General features: G+C 39.3%; 1 long non-coding RNA gene across 1 annotated transcript; it reads right to left on the reverse strand.

Moving 5' to 3' along the window:
• Positions 1 to 10,833: 10,833 nt before the first annotated feature.
• Positions 10,834 to 14,970, reverse strand: LOC123958863. Its single transcript, XR_006822177.1, has 2 exons — positions 14,717 to 14,970; positions 10,834 to 14,554 (listed from the first exon to the last, which is right to left on the reverse strand). It is a non-coding gene; the product is annotated as an uncharacterized LOC123958863 (long non-coding RNA).
• Positions 14,971 to 16,005: the final 1,035 nt, after the last annotated feature.

A 16,005-nucleotide genomic window follows, 5' to 3' on the forward strand; every position in this document is an offset into this window, starting at 1 on the left:
CATGGCCTCTCGCCTTGTTATATTTCTGACCTTTTAGTCCCATACGCACCAGCACGCACCTTGAGATCCTCGGGCAGAGGTCTGTTGTCTGTTCCAGAGTCTCGACTGAAAACTAAAGGGGACAGAGCGTTTGCTGTCAGGGCCCCGAGGCTCTGGAACAGCCTGCCCGAGGAAATCAAGGCGGCTGAGTCAGTGAACTCTTTTAAGTCCCTTCTTAAAACATACTTTTATAGGAGAGCTTTTCCCGATCTTATTTGACTTTATTTTATCCCTTTTATTTTATTGTATTTTACTAATTTTATATAAAATTTTCATGCTCTTTTTTTTTTTTTTTTTTTTGTATTATTCTTTACACTTGTTAAAGCACTTTGTAACTTGTTTTTGAAAAGTGCTCTACAAATAAGGATTATTATTATTATTATTATTATTCTATCATAGATTGTCATCTATTCTATGTTATACACACAGAGACAGACACCAGACACCAGTATTGTTGTTGAATAGCTTCCAAATGTCCAATATATATTGCCTTTTGTGTTGTATATGTCTACACACATTGTTAGCTCAGGTGGTTATAAATTACAAAATTTTATTGGTTTATCAAGGCCTATTCATTTTGTCTTTGGTTGTCGGCACAAATGGATACAGTCTGAGTAAACATAGACTGAATTGATTTGAATCAATATAGAAAGGGAAAAAAGACACATATAGAGAGACAGAAAGAAATAGAAAAAGTTCAAAAGTGAGGTGGGTGAGGGGAGTGTAACGAGGCAGGGGTTGTGTGGAGCCTGTGGCCTGGGGCAGTGTATGGAGAGAGATGAGCTGGTAAGCACACTGCAGGGTATCGTCTATGAATGGTTGGGTTCCTCTAACAACTACTGAGGCTAGGTTTGTAGCACAGTGGGTCACAACCTACAAGTGTCTGGTGTGTTTTTGTGTGTATTGTTTGAATGATGCATTTTAAAATAAAATGCAAGACAGTAGATTGAGAAATGAAACAAAGGGAGGTCTAAAAGAAGAAATAAAACAGACCTAAGGTTTTGAATGAAACATTTACTAACACACCTTTGCCAATGATGGGTGTGTGTGCTCCTAAGATCCCTTTACTGTGAACTGTGGGGCAGATGTCTTCAGCTTAGGGCAGCCCTCCCAGTATTTTCAAACAGGCTCTTTGAATACATAGCACTGTTTTCCCATACGAAGCCAATCTGTGTCTGCCCTCTGCCAAGGCCTCCCACCCACACTTTTTATTTGTTCATTGTTGACTTGTGCAGCACTGTGACCTGTATACCTGTGCTTCTCTTTATCTCCAGCTTCCCTGAGGAGAGCTTGGTAAAGCCCTGCTTTCACTGTATAATGTCCACATTTGAGGAATTCTCTGTTTCTAAAGGGGCTATTATACTATGCTCATTATTTCTGACCTGATACTAGCCGCAGCAGGCCCGACACACTGCTTGAACTGGGTGTTCTAGTTCTTCCTAAACCTCAGCATTAAGTAGCCTCTTTGATCTCTCTCCACTGTGACAAAGCAGTACCGCCAGGCCTCCTAAATGAACCACTCAGAACTCAAGCAGCGGGCAACAACATCAAGTAGAGCTAGGGAGAAAATATGCAGATGCACTAGAACACACCAAAAAAAAAGGAAAAGATGAGAATACAGGGTCCTCAGTATAATTACTACAATGAGCTGGAGGCAGATGTGTGACTCCAAAACATAAAAGAAAAGATTACTGCCAGTATTTTTCGCAAATTGCTCTGAAAATTAGGAGTTTACTCAATAGAAGTAGAACATTTCATCTGTTAAAGGTTATTTGTTATCTCAAGGCACCCAGAAAGTACTTCAATTATCTTGATCTTCACAGATTTCAGTGCCAATCATTAGCATGCTAATCACATATGATTTTCCAGACCTTCAATGAAGAAAGAAGCACATGGAGAGAGTCTTTGTCATGGCAGGGCCCTGAAAGATCTCTCCATTGCATGTGAGGAAAAACAAGCTTTTTGAACTAAATTACAATACATCCTCCAAATAAGGCCGGCAAAAAACCCCATCTTGAAGTAGTGCAGGTGCTCCCTGGACTCACACAGGAGAGGCAAGCCCAAAGGACTGTTTTGTGATGCCATAATTCATCACAGGCACCTTGTAATTACGCCAATTACAGACGTGCAGTTGAATTTAGCCAGCACTGCATAACGTTGCCTTTGTCGGTCCTGTCTCTAACCAATAAAGCAGACAAAGTGTATTACTCAACTTCTGAAAAGAAAAAAAAAACTTAACACAAACAAGTTTGGTTGAATATATGCACTGTTATGAAATGTCCTAAAGAATACTTCCTTTGAATGAAATCTCAACTGATTAAACTAAACTGAACTAAATATATGGACAATATGAAAGAATTTATAAGGCATTGCAGTTCTAAGGAAGAAAATATCCCATTAACTAACTATCAACTTCTCTCTCCTGTGTGCACTTGTGTTATATATATAAATCTGATTAACCATGACAGGTTCTAGTAGCAAACAGTAGCAACTGTATTTCATGTCAGCAGAATTTTACTAAGAACTCATCACACACACTATGTACATGGTGAGAATCTTCACCCTAATACCAGTCAGCCAAATCTGTCTGCACACTCACCAAACCTACAACAGCTTGCACATACCACCACCTCGATTGGTTCCTCTTCCAACCAGATAATCTATGCTAAATGCCAGAGGTCACTCTTCTCATTCAGCAAGAAATCAAAATGATAATGACTCCTTATTAGAAATTCTATCTGGAAGTACATACAGGAAACATCAAAAGGTGCTGAAAGGGTGTCTGGGGGCAACGATGAGGCTCAGTGATAATCCGCATCAAAGTAGAAGCCAAGGGTATGGGGACATCCATGATCCATCAGGGAACTAACACATGTGCAGCAAAAATAAACAGGGAGACAGAAATTCTCAATCTACAATTGGGATCATTTGCTGCTCTGAAATTGAAATGTATTATTGGTAACCATTCCGAAAAGGAAAAGGCACTTTTTGGGGTGCTGATGAGCCCAGTTGAAGGCAAACCAGTGCAGATGAGATGATGTAGTTTGGTAAATTATAAATGATAGCCCTACGGTAAAATGACATAAAGGAAATAATAAAATAAAACATCTAGTGGAGCCATGATGAACGTACACTGGAAATGTGCACTTCAGTAAACAATCAACCAATGTCAATTATATGAAATTGGGCTGGCTACGGAGCATTTCTATTCTGGCACTGGCACAGTCAACCTTTTAATGGCAGGCTGTTAGGTAATACACTAGCTATCTGTCTGTTGGCCTCCAGTTTGAGTTCCCAACAAAACCTTTTCACACAGACCCATTACAGAGTGGCAGCACCGGTTCACAGCTACCTGAGAGCGGCCGGTTTTAAGAGGAGTCTGACAAACCCATCACTGTGTCCAGAGACTGATGGAGTTCACAGTGTCTGGTCCCCAGAGGTCAGGGGCCCAGACCTGATCCCCCCCTTGTCTCACCCGCCCTGGCCTCCTTCTCTATCCAACAGGAAAGCCCAGTGTATGGCCCATTTACAGTGTAACACACACAGCTAGAGACTCAGAAAACAGTTTTGACCATCTTCATTGACCGATCACCTCACCAGGTTACCAGCATGGACTGAAACCACCAAACTGCAGCAACTGTGCAGTAAGACAACATTATAGCACAGCCTGGACACTCTACTACTAACATAACTCACATTCTACATGGACGAGCAAGTCAAGCAATTGAAAAGGTACTGACAAGACAGGAACAAATTTACAAATACCAATGACTTGAATGAATTTCATCTGGGAAAATTAAAAATGTATTTAAATTAATAAAACACTGTTTGTTTTTTGATGGTAATGAGTAGGGGTAATATTTTCCATAACAGTCATTACTAGCCAGGATCCCACCAGTATTGCTCACACGATGTATACCAAAAGATTAACCTACAGGACTGCTGATTTCTGATTTTCTTACATCCACAGGGGTAGAAAATCTGATTAAGACCACACTTGGCCACCACAAGGCTCCTACTCTCTGCTTTCATTACACACAACAATGTATTTTCCAATTATAAAGTGATATAATTATATTACACTTTAAACTTATATAACACAACTGAGATTTCATCCGCACATGAATTTGACAGTGTTGTACTGTAATCTCAGCAAAAATGCTCTGATGGATAGTAAAGAATTGCATACTTTATTGAAGTTTAATTTAATTAGGTATAGTACAAACATCTGATTAAAAAGAGGAGAGAAAAGACGAAGCACTATCACTGACAGTGACTTTAAAATATAATCTACTATGAGGTTTTTACTAGCCAGACAACGTGAAAGATTCAGACACTTCTCCCAGTGAAGGCCGCCTGAACAGGACCAAGCACAGTCTCAAAGACCAATACATAATATAGTACAGAGGATATATTAAACCTGTGTGCTGAGTTGGGTGGATTTTGCAGCTTCTGTTGTGTTTAAGCAGATCAGGTGGCACACTGTAATCTTGCTATTAGTTATGGCATGAAATTGTGCTTAATTTACAACCTGGTCAGACTACCTCTTTAGTAACTGCTAGAGCAAAGTTTACCTAAAATTAAAAATTAGATAAGTATAGTCAATCAGTTGCACCTCCAAACCTTTTTACTTAAGTGTTAAGTAAATTTACTTTCAGTGTTACTGTGCAACAGTTTTTAAATTTAGCCTGGAGTTTTGCTCTACATGAGTAGCTTTGTAAAAGTTAACTTGGTATTGAGAAATACTTAGATTGTAAACTGTAAGAATAATGACAGATTTGAAAGTTATGCCCTGTGTACCTGCAAAAAGAGCAGATGAAAGCAAGAAAAGGCCTCGATTTGGCACACACACATTTTTACTTCCATATGCTCCCCTCTCGCCATTACTAACCCAACCTTCCACCTCCAAACCCCATTCTTCAACACAACTGGGGAATTTCAATCCTACTTCATATCCTAGTACAAATTCCTTCCCTGATTATTGATGCATTTCAAAGCAGGCATCATTATATTTTCAGACCACTTTCTTTAAAAAATGTACTGAAAACCTTTATGCTGGTTCCCAAGGGCCCCCTTCTCCTCTTCTGTTATGCTCTTATTAGTCTGCCTCTCCTGCTGCATGCTGGGGGATCCACATTGCTATTCATTTTCTGTCTCTCTGACCTCTGTGTGGATGGAATTCATCGGGCCTATCCCTTTTCTTTACATTACTTTGGAGACAAGCAGCTACTGTCAGGTGCAGCTATTAAAACATAAACACCATTAAATAAAAATGTGCAGTAGTGAGGCATGTGGAAAGAGCCAGAAAAAAAATTACTCCTAGGCCTATGCAATGAATCGGGTTCTATTTGTAATATGTATACATGACAAATACATACAAAAACAGAGCTGTCACTACACATTTTTAATACAAATGATCAGAATAGTTTTATAATAATACTATAACAAACTACAGATGTTAAAAACCATGCCATAGGAGGGAGGCGAGCCTCTGTTAAATTGTAATGCAGCAACATTAACTGTTAAAACAGCAATAGCTGTAAAAATTATTTATCCTTTTATTCTCAAAGGTGCATGTTCAGATGGACTATTAAGGGTAACTAAATGCACACTGATTAGGATTCTATTCTGAATATGAAAAATAATTATGTTTGAGACTACGTAGTTGACGTAGTTTTGTGGCCCTCAAAAAGAAAAGAAATTATGTCTCTTTCAAGGCAAGACATTTATTCATTTAGCTGACGCTTTTATCCAAAGTGACTTATAATTGATATATCCATCAGAGGTCACACACCTCTGGAGCAACTAAGGGTTAAGTGTCTTGTTCAGGGACACAGTGGTGTCTCACACTGGATTCGAAACCAGGTCTCTCATACCAAAGGCCTGTGTCTTATCCACTGCTCCATCAGCACCACATTAACCTTGCATTAAGTTTGCATTTTCTTTCAAGAATAGTGAGTGTCTAATTGAAGGATTTACTGACAAAATAAATGGATTGAGAGAGAGGGAGATGGACAGAGTAGGAGGGGAGGGGCTTTTATTGCAGAAATCTTTAATGCAAACGCTGAGTGGCTGGTCTGGCTAGGAAGCCCTGCAAAGAACTGTTGGAGTTGATGAGGTAGTCCAGCTGAATGATATACATCGCCAGCCACAGGCAAGAGCTGTCCATTAGTTACAGGGGTTCCTGTAATGCCCAGCTCCAGTACATTATTTCCAAATGCATCAGTCAGCGTCGTGCAGCACAGATAAATTCTAATGCTTAAGATCTGTAATGCATACTCTCACCGCTGCTATATTACACTGCAGGTTAGGAGGGCAGGAAGAGAGAGGGGGGAAAAATGTAATTTATTTTTCACTGCAGCCAGTATTCTTCCCATTAGCTTCAAACGTGAGATAAGTTATGGACTTTAACGAGCACCTTTAGCCACCAGAGCACGCTGCACACAAGACTGCAGGCAGAAGAGGTGGGCTGACGGTTAAGGGAGGAGGGACTGGCAATGTGGATGCATGGCGCTGATGACCCAACACCTGTACCTCACAGTCCTTAGTGAGATCACCAGAATAGTATTAAAAAGCATTCAATGTCCAATACCCAGAAAATGTACGCCCTATTTGTGTGTACCAGGTCTGCGTAAAGGTAACAAAAAAATTCAACCGGCTTAGTTGTCATGCACATTATAACAACCAGCTGTCATGGTTGTACCCACCATTGAGTCACTGGACCTTAGTATCTCAGTAAAATTGTGAAATAATTGCCTAAAAATATCTTGACTTTGGTGCAGCAAAGTGGATGATCTTGTTGTTACTACAAAGACTTTACTCAACACAGTGATTTATTCATTATGTCAGCAACTTGATGAAATCAGACAGGCAGCTGAATCCATACAAAGAGTTATACAGGTAACTAGAGAAGATACTTTTTGGGGCATTTCACGGCGCTGTAGTAAGGACTAAGTCTTGTACATGGAGTGCGCTCTACCAGGTGAGCTAAACCTTGCCCCTTAACTACAGAATAGTGGACTGCTCGTAGTTTAATGACATAAGCTGACTAGTCGCTCCTGTGTGGTCGTTAAACAGTGGCAATTCATCATGCCAGCTAGCCGGTTTCACTTGAGCGAATGAACTAGATAGCTAGATCCAATTCAAAATTAACATAATAATTTTATATATATATATATATATTTATTTTAATTTTCTTTGCAAGATTATGCTAGCAGAGGAAGGTACAATTTACATATAAATATCAATTGATCCTGTGTTTATTTTCTTCACTGATACAAGACGAAGACACTGAGGATGCGGTCATGATTGTCCTGGGCAAAAATTTTTAAACGGTGCCGTTATGCAATTAAAGCACAAAAGGAGGCCACACTGCAAACGGAAAGCCTCAAAGTGAGTGGCTGCCTGGGGGAAGTAACCCCTCACCTCTTGAATTCAGATTACTTTTTTGAAGCATGTAGAGGAAGCATTGGCTCATCCCTGACACACTCACATTCCTACCTTTGCCAATCAAATGTCACGGCTGGAAAAAGCAGAGCTGTCCTGACCTTTTAAAGAGTTCTGGGATCACTTCCTGTTTCTGAGAGCTGAGATATGCCAGAGCATACACACAAACAATAAAGTCTTCCTATAGCTAGGACTGCCAGATTGTAATAGAAAAGGTCATACATATCTTGATTTTCTGCATTGTGTGCGGCTGTTTTTTAAATTAACAAGTAAACCTGTAAGGCTGTTTCTCACAACCAGTTGCCAAAGCTGTGCAATTATTTCATGTCATACATGGATCCCTGGGTGTTCATTAGTGATCATCTAACACACAATGATTTACAAATTATTATTCACAATTACTAGTCTCAATGATAGGATAAGGAGGATAAACAAGGATAAAATTACTTACTGCTGTATTGCATATCCAGATTTTTTTTTCATAGTGACCAATCAATGATTTACTTCAAGAATGAAGTGTTTCATGACTGTAGGAATACACAGTTACACAGCCTATTTGTAGAAACAACAAATGTGATATATACACAACTTACATGTCAGCTCTATACAATATTCAATGATCATGATCTACAGATAATGTTAACAGTGGTAACACATGCCCTGAAAAATCCACAAGTATTAAAGGAATACAAAATATGTTTCTGTGTTTATATGGACACGTGCCTTCTCTGTCCTCCACGTTCATTCTTCTTTTATTTTCTTCTTTTAGCAGCCTTGAGTTGCAGCTGCCTATCCTCTGGAATACATCTTAGTGTCAGTTATCGACAAGTGACTAATTAGCTGTGGGCCTGTAAGATTTTCCTTCAGCTGCAGTGGGAAGAGTATTAAACATGCATGATCAATATGCTGTCTAATGCCCAGCTATCATCTGTTGCTATCTGTTCAAACTATTGGACTAGTCAGAATCAGGGAAGGGGAAATTAGTTCTCTGCGTTTAACCCATCCTATTTAGGAGCAGTGGGCTGCCATCGTATGCTGCCCGGGGAGCGGTTCGGGGTTCAGGGACTTGCTCAGGAGACACCTTTGGCATAGGGTCGTGCTGGACTCGATCTGGAGACCCACCACTTTCCAAGCCAAGTCCTAACAGACCGAGCTAACACTGCCCCACTCAATCATACACTGATTAATAATTTTATCCAAATCGCTAACAGCACTTGATGTATTTTTAGTGAATGTCATAAGAACTTATCATGGGATATTTATAAAAATTAAGATCAACTGTTACATGATTTACTAAAGTCATTATTTAAGTATTTCTAGATAAACGGTAGGGGGGGGTAATATCTAAAAATGGAAACCCAAATCCTCATCTAGTGCTCGGACCACTATCTTACAAACAACTTAATATCTTTTAATTTGACTGAGGCTCCGTTGCCGTGTATGAAGAAAGACAGCTTCTTATTTACTACTGTTCCACCTCAACCCCAACTAGCCGCAGGCTAAATAAGAAAAGACAGCGATTCTATGCACAAGTGCCATGTTGTCTCATCTCACATCACATCATGTGCCACCCCTGTTTATCCCAGCAAAAGTACCGGGCCTTTAACACAGATGAATTATGAAGTGACTACAAGACTTCTTAATTACCCCATCCACCCAGTCTGAATAATGCAGGATTCTGCTTACAACCATGTTAGCGCGCATAGCATGCAATAGTTAACATAACTGCTTAACACAGCCCTGGGCTCCCATGAAATGGTGTGTATTTCAGGATTAAACTCATTAGTGATGTGTCTGCATGTGTGAGTACACCGATGTGTATGCTTCCATTGACTATGGCGTGTGGCGCTTGCTAAATGCAGCCATTCAGGAAAGAGACATGTGACAGTGGACATGTTTACCCTCTGGCACTTGTCTCTGGTTCATCAGGCGTGAGAAGGCAGGGAGCTTTGGAAGCATCTGCTGGAAAAAGTGGAGTGCGGTGAGGCAAAAGACATACACAAATACAGAGACACTAGCACATACTTGCACAGGAATGACTGAGTCTATGAATGCGAAAATATAATTATGCTGCTTGAACAGTGAATTTATCTGCTCTGCAATGAAAGACATGAGACAATGATAGATACACAGAGCTTGGCCTTCATGTTCCCACAGCAAAGCCGTTCTGGGCTGCTGGTTCATGCACAGACAGACGAAAACCTGTTTGGTGTACAGCTTGCTAAAAATGCTAAGAAGCAGTAGTAAGTATTAGTATGTAGCAAAGTTGAAGTTGGCTACACTAAGCTGTCAAACATTTTGTAAATATCTACGCATTTGCATCAAGTTTGTATCTGGGAATTTGTACTGCCACAGCATTCTCCTAGTTGACATATAGCAACTGGGCAAGAGTATTCTGGAGTCTGAGTCTAATTTGCTCTCTCTTGACTCCTTTCTGTTGTCAGATCAGTGGGGGTCCTTAGTTCTGCTGATGTTCAGCGCAGCTTCTTCTTAAACCATTTAACAGCACACTATCAACTGGGAAAATGAGTAAGTCTATAACCTAGGAATTAATTGTGATGTCCTCCTACCTAGTAAAAGTGTCTTGAAATTGTTCAAATACAATACAAAAAAAATTGATAACAAAAAAATCATTTAAATGAGTTTAGATGCATCTTCAGCTAAGAATAAAGACTTCTGAGCTTTCTATGTGATGAGATGAGCCAGTAGTCCAAAGCTGTACTGGTCTCAAATTTTCTTTTCTTTGCTTTACCAGTCCAAAAAATTAAAGTTTTATAACATGCATAAATTAAATTTATTTATTTTACATGATTAACTTTTTTATTAGGAAACATTTGAAAAATTAATTCAACATGTTAAGCAATCTCCCTACACTTTTTTTTCACAGCACACAACTTATTATGTATATATGCAGATTCAAGCTGAGTGCCAGCCGGATGAGCCGTTTTGGTCTCTTGTTTTTCATATTGATTGATTGGAAGCTTACACAAGTCTCTTAGGTGGGCCACGAGTACACAATTGTCTTGCACAACAGCACAAGTGTGGCTAATAATATAATCACAATTATTCTGTTCCATATTGTGATAAATGATGATATAACTATCCTAACCATTTTAAAGCATATAAACATGTTGTATGGAGAGAAAAAACATTTTAAATTGTAAAATGTTTTTAAGCACACCAGACCAGAATACCTACTCAAAACCAGCTACAGACAGATTGGCTGCTAAGACAACGCAGATGAGAGTGTGTGTGTGTGTGTGTGTGTGTGTGTAAGAGAGAGAGTATCAGCACACACACATAGTTAACGCAAAGAAAAACGATGAGTGCCTTAACGAAGCAAATCCATCATTTCAGCAGAGTGCTGGCTTTATTAAAGTTGGGAAATTCCAGATTCTGTGAACACACAGTGAAACATTCATATACACAACTATCAGGTCAACAACTACCAGGTGACTCATATCATACTCATACCTTGCTCAAACAAATCACCCTGACATAACACAATAACTCAAAATGGAATAAGAGCAATTATCATCAGCACAGGATTTTTAACAACAGTGCTTTTACATAGGGTGGCTCCATTATACGTAGATGTATTTATGGACAGACCCATTTGTGTCTCTGATTTCAGATGCTGTTACCCAGAATGCTAAAACCGTCATGCGGGTGGAACAAGATTGCCACTTTTATGGGAACATCTTGTGCTGAAATAAATCCTCACCTACTAATGTGTGCTGTGCAGTGAAGGGGTGCAATGAATGTGAAGGGAGCTTACATTGAGGGTAACAATCTAGCATTGCTTCTCTTACCTTCAAAACACAATCACACTGTACCATCATATGTACAATATGTTACAACATGTGCTGTTACTATGCTTCACACTCCACCTAGCCCATAAATATTGAAGCATGATGCCTGATCAACAACAACAGCATCAACACAACCACAGTGTTCTTACAATTTCATCAGTAGTATTATAATACTAATAAATGAATGAAAATGAATACAAATGAATATAAAAGATAAACACTCCTTTATTAAACCTCATTGTCTTTATTGCTGTCCCAACATTCTGAAAAAGTTGAGGTCAAACATACACTGCGGTAATTTTGCACCCAAAGGTCAGTTAATAAAGTAGTTTTAGTTTTAATTCTAGCAGTACTAATAAAACAGTTCTCAGTACAGGAAGTAATGTGAAAGGACACTCACTACCTCACACGTGGATAAATAATTGGGTGCCTTGTCCTGTCCTTGTACGCTTTCTTAAGTATGGACGTTACTTGATCCTTTCAGATGGAACAAAAGGTAGTTCATTCCTTAACAGCTCCTTTTAACTACTGCTCAATATTCACAAGTTACTGAATAAAATGTAATGTGAATTTCAAGAAAATAATTCATTTTATTATCAGTTAAAAGGGTATCACTTTAATACAATGCAAAATAAAATTTTAAAAAAAACTTCAAAAAGCTGTATAATACTGTCAGTATGTTCTCTTCGGCTCAGCCCACCAGACCAAAAATGTGTCTGCACGTTGGCTTGAATTGGGATCTTCAAAAATGTCAGAAAACACCTTGATGATTATGGTACAGCTTAATGATATAGACACTGAACTACAGGAACCCTAGATACTGTATAAATTAGCAGGTGGGTTATAAGCAGCCAACTTTCATTCAGTCCTCCATTATAACGGTCCTGTGCCAGTTAGTTACATAATGTAGGTACCTCGCCTCGATGCAGGTGGCATCTATGAGACACACAAACAATGAGAAAACAGTTCCAGTGATACCTGCAAATGCACCACAGCATTTGTCAACATTAGCTACTTTAATATCTTCTTGTGTTTGATTATTTCCTATTTTCCCTTTTTGACAGTGCTGCTTTGAATGGCAATGACATTTGTTTAACTGACACAAAAAGGAGTCAGTCCGTACCATGTGCAGAGAAACTTGTTTCACCATGTCATAAGAAATAATGGTCTTACTCAAGATAATTAATATTATGAGTTTAATGTTTTAGTTTAAGTGCTGTTTTATAGGCACACTGTAGCGAATCGATTTTTTTGAGACATACTGAATACTTTTTTCTGTTAAGAAAATAATACATTGGTCTTGACCTTCAAAAATGTTTGAATTGCTTAGGTCTACTTCTTCTTTGGAAACTCGCTGTTTTAGGCAACTCTTATTGCCAAATCTTGGTCATTACTACTTTGATCAAGCATACAGTACATGACATTATAAAACAAGGACAAAGCATATGCACACATACACAAACTGCAAGCACACACACATAAACCATATACAAACCCACACATGTACAAATCTAAAGCTTATTTCCTCATCCACTGTCAACTTAAACTAATATAAATTTGAAAGGCCAATGACAAAATAAGCAGCAGTAGATGTCTTACAATTTCAAAAGTATAAGCTGAAGGTAGATTTAAGATAAATTGAATTTAAAGAATGATAATAATGATATTAAATTAAATGTAATCCTCAGCTACCATGACTTTTAAAGGAGGAGTATGGTGAGAATATAATGATGGCCTTCATTGTTTCAGCTAATTTATTGATTTCTCTTTTTGTATTTGTATTTATTTTGTATTTAGTCTTCCTCATTCTTTTAGATGATTTGTGAACTGGTTTAGCAGCATAACGCTTATCTTGTAATCTTAATCCTACTTGTTCCCCTTCAAGTGTCAGTATCCTTACCCCTTGTTTCACCCCTTGACCTGGGCCCATAGCCAGAATCATCTTATACCCTACAATGTTCATTAAACATGGCTTTATTTTTTTATCTGTTATTTGCATTTTATTTCTGTATTGTTTTATCTTATTGTGCCTCTTCTATTTAGTATCATCATTACTAATGTTATTAAGAGGGCTGTAACTAAAATATAAAAGCACTTACTGCAAACCATTGGTGCTATCCCTTGAACACAAACATGTGCTCAAGGGATAGCAATGTTTTAACTTGCGTTTACCACAGGAAATAAGGCCATATGTAACTTTCATTCACATACAAAAACGTATATCAGGAGAACCAATTTGTGCAATCATCACAACGTGAATGTGAAATTTTCGATGCATATTAAGATACAGCATTCAAGTACAAATGTTCCCCATTTAAAGGAGTCATTCATTAGAGATAATGAAAGGTCTATGCGGTGTAATAAGGTGCCAGTTGAATGCTAATTCCAGAAAATAAATGCTTGCATGAATACCATGCATACAGAAAATTAATCTTGGCAATTTCACAGCGTCAGTGTACAAATGGAAAAACATGTGAATACAAATGCAAATCGAGAACCTCGACGACATAAAAGAGCATTGGATAATGATAATGACATTCTAATTCAAAACGGTCCGAGGCGTAATTAGCAACACCGACCAGGAAGTGCGAGGGAGAAAGAACCAGAGCGGAAAGGTAAAATTACAGAAGGCTGGAGAAGGGTCGGTATTTCCATGAGATGGTCCTCTTTCCTGCTTCCAATCCAAAGTCCTGACACAGCAATAGAGAAGGTGACACTCCACTTATTTAAGCATGTGCATGTCTGTGTGTTGAAGACAGGAGAGACACATCATGCTGACTTACATAATGCAATCTCTGTCTCTTTCTGCTTCTCATCAGCACACTTGCCCTTACACACACACACACACACACACACACACACACACTCGTGTATACTATACACGTCTGCTGCTATACAATCACTGTCCAACAAGGAAGGAACAGATGCCCCTTCAGGCTCAGGGGGAGGCGGGCACACTCACTGTGTTTGTGTGCAATGGGACAGTCTTGGCACAAACACCTTTCTACAATCACAAGCTCGGCAGTGTCCAAATGTGAGGAATCACAGAAAGAGTGCATTCCGAGTTCCAGCACAGAGGCAGTTGATGCAAAAACATGATGACATGAAGTCTTGAATTTCTATGACAACAGGCCCAGAGGACAAATTCAAAAGAAAAAAAACAAGATTTTTTTTAGTCAACATTCATGTCCTCAATGACATGGAGTGCAGTGGTGGAAGTCTTTACTCCAACGCAGTCCCCGGTGGATTTTTTTTCTCTGGAACAATGAAGAATTGTCTCTTTAGCCTCAGATCAAGTATGCAAAGCAGGCCAATCATCATAAACAAGTCAAAATAGAATAATTGCAGCAAACAATCCTGCTGGGGAATGAGAAGCCCGAACAACTGGTGTGTAATTTACATTACATATCAGGATGTACCTGGTCCTGGTCTCCCTGGATACAACCTGGATGCTCTGTGCTGGGCTGGGCTGAGTAGTGGCATTCCCAGGGTACTGGTAGAGACTGACTGGAGCCCACACACGCATGCCTTCAGATACAGCCTCTCTCTCCTCCTGTGTTTCTCTCTCCTCTCCATCCCACCCAGCATTCAGCTGCCCTCATCGAACTGAGTCATGAGGAAATCCTCCACAGGAGGAAAAATCTGCCAGCTCCAATGACAGGGGGAAAAAAATCTGAAAAGCGGGCATCAAAGAAAAGGCAAAGAGCGCAGAACCAACGCTCTGGCAACAAGACAAAAAGAAAAGTCAGAAATCGCTGTAGCTCCGCCCAGTCGAAATTTTCAGTCTTTGTTTTGTGTCTCTCATTTTATTTAGTTTCGCAGTTGTTTCAGAGAATTAGCATCTGCTACTGAGCCTTTGTAGAGGGATTTATGTGCCCCCCTACACATTTCTCCCATACCACCCATCCCCGCCCCTTGCCTGCCTCCTTATCTCTCATCAGTCTGCCAGACAAGTTTTTCCCACCCAGCCATAGTACCCAGCCAGCAACCCCTTTTTATGGGTGTGCTTGTTTAGTGTGGGTCTGGTCTGTGAGTGTGGTACATGTCGTGCCAGCTTGGATAGGAGGAGAGAGGAGGAGGAAAAAAACTCTTTGTAAGTTATGGGAACACTATGAGACAGACTCAGGCGCTCATAAATTATACGGTTCATTTGCATATTCCTGGCATAAGACATTATGCAAATAGTGGTCAATTTGCATAATGGATTCCCCTTGTTGCCTCAATTGCGCAGTTGCTGCTTTTTACTTAATAATGGAAAAGAGTGTGAAACAAAAAACCAACAGCCATATGAAGCCCTTTGCCACGACTTCCCTGAAACACGAGGCTGAGAAAGGACAAATTTTGTGTTCAGGTCGTCTCTAATTATACAGCCATAGAACTATCAAACGTTAAATGTGTACAGTACATACATATAGTGTACAGACATAAGAGAAAGATGATATGTAAGAATTTTAACAGCAATCACATGAACAACATGTCACACAGTATTCGCGAGCGTCTATTTTACCTCGACTATTAAAGCAAGCTTCAGCACTGCTAATTAACAGCAGTGTGCATACCCTCTTCAGAGGGAGGAGGTTTTATTAAATAATTGAACTATTTTTGTCTCCCGCTTTTAACCTTATCAGCTCCGTACCAAACGACCAGAAGAAAAATCTCAGAAGAAGAAAAAGCAGATGTGGCCAAGATAATTATTTAATCAAATATG

The sequence above is a fragment of the Micropterus dolomieu genome, linkage group LG20, assembly GCF_021292245.1.
Source record: "Micropterus dolomieu isolate WLL.071019.BEF.003 ecotype Adirondacks linkage group LG20, ASM2129224v1, whole genome shotgun sequence".
Lineage (NCBI taxonomy): Eukaryota > Metazoa > Chordata > Actinopteri > Centrarchiformes > Centrarchidae > Micropterus > Micropterus dolomieu.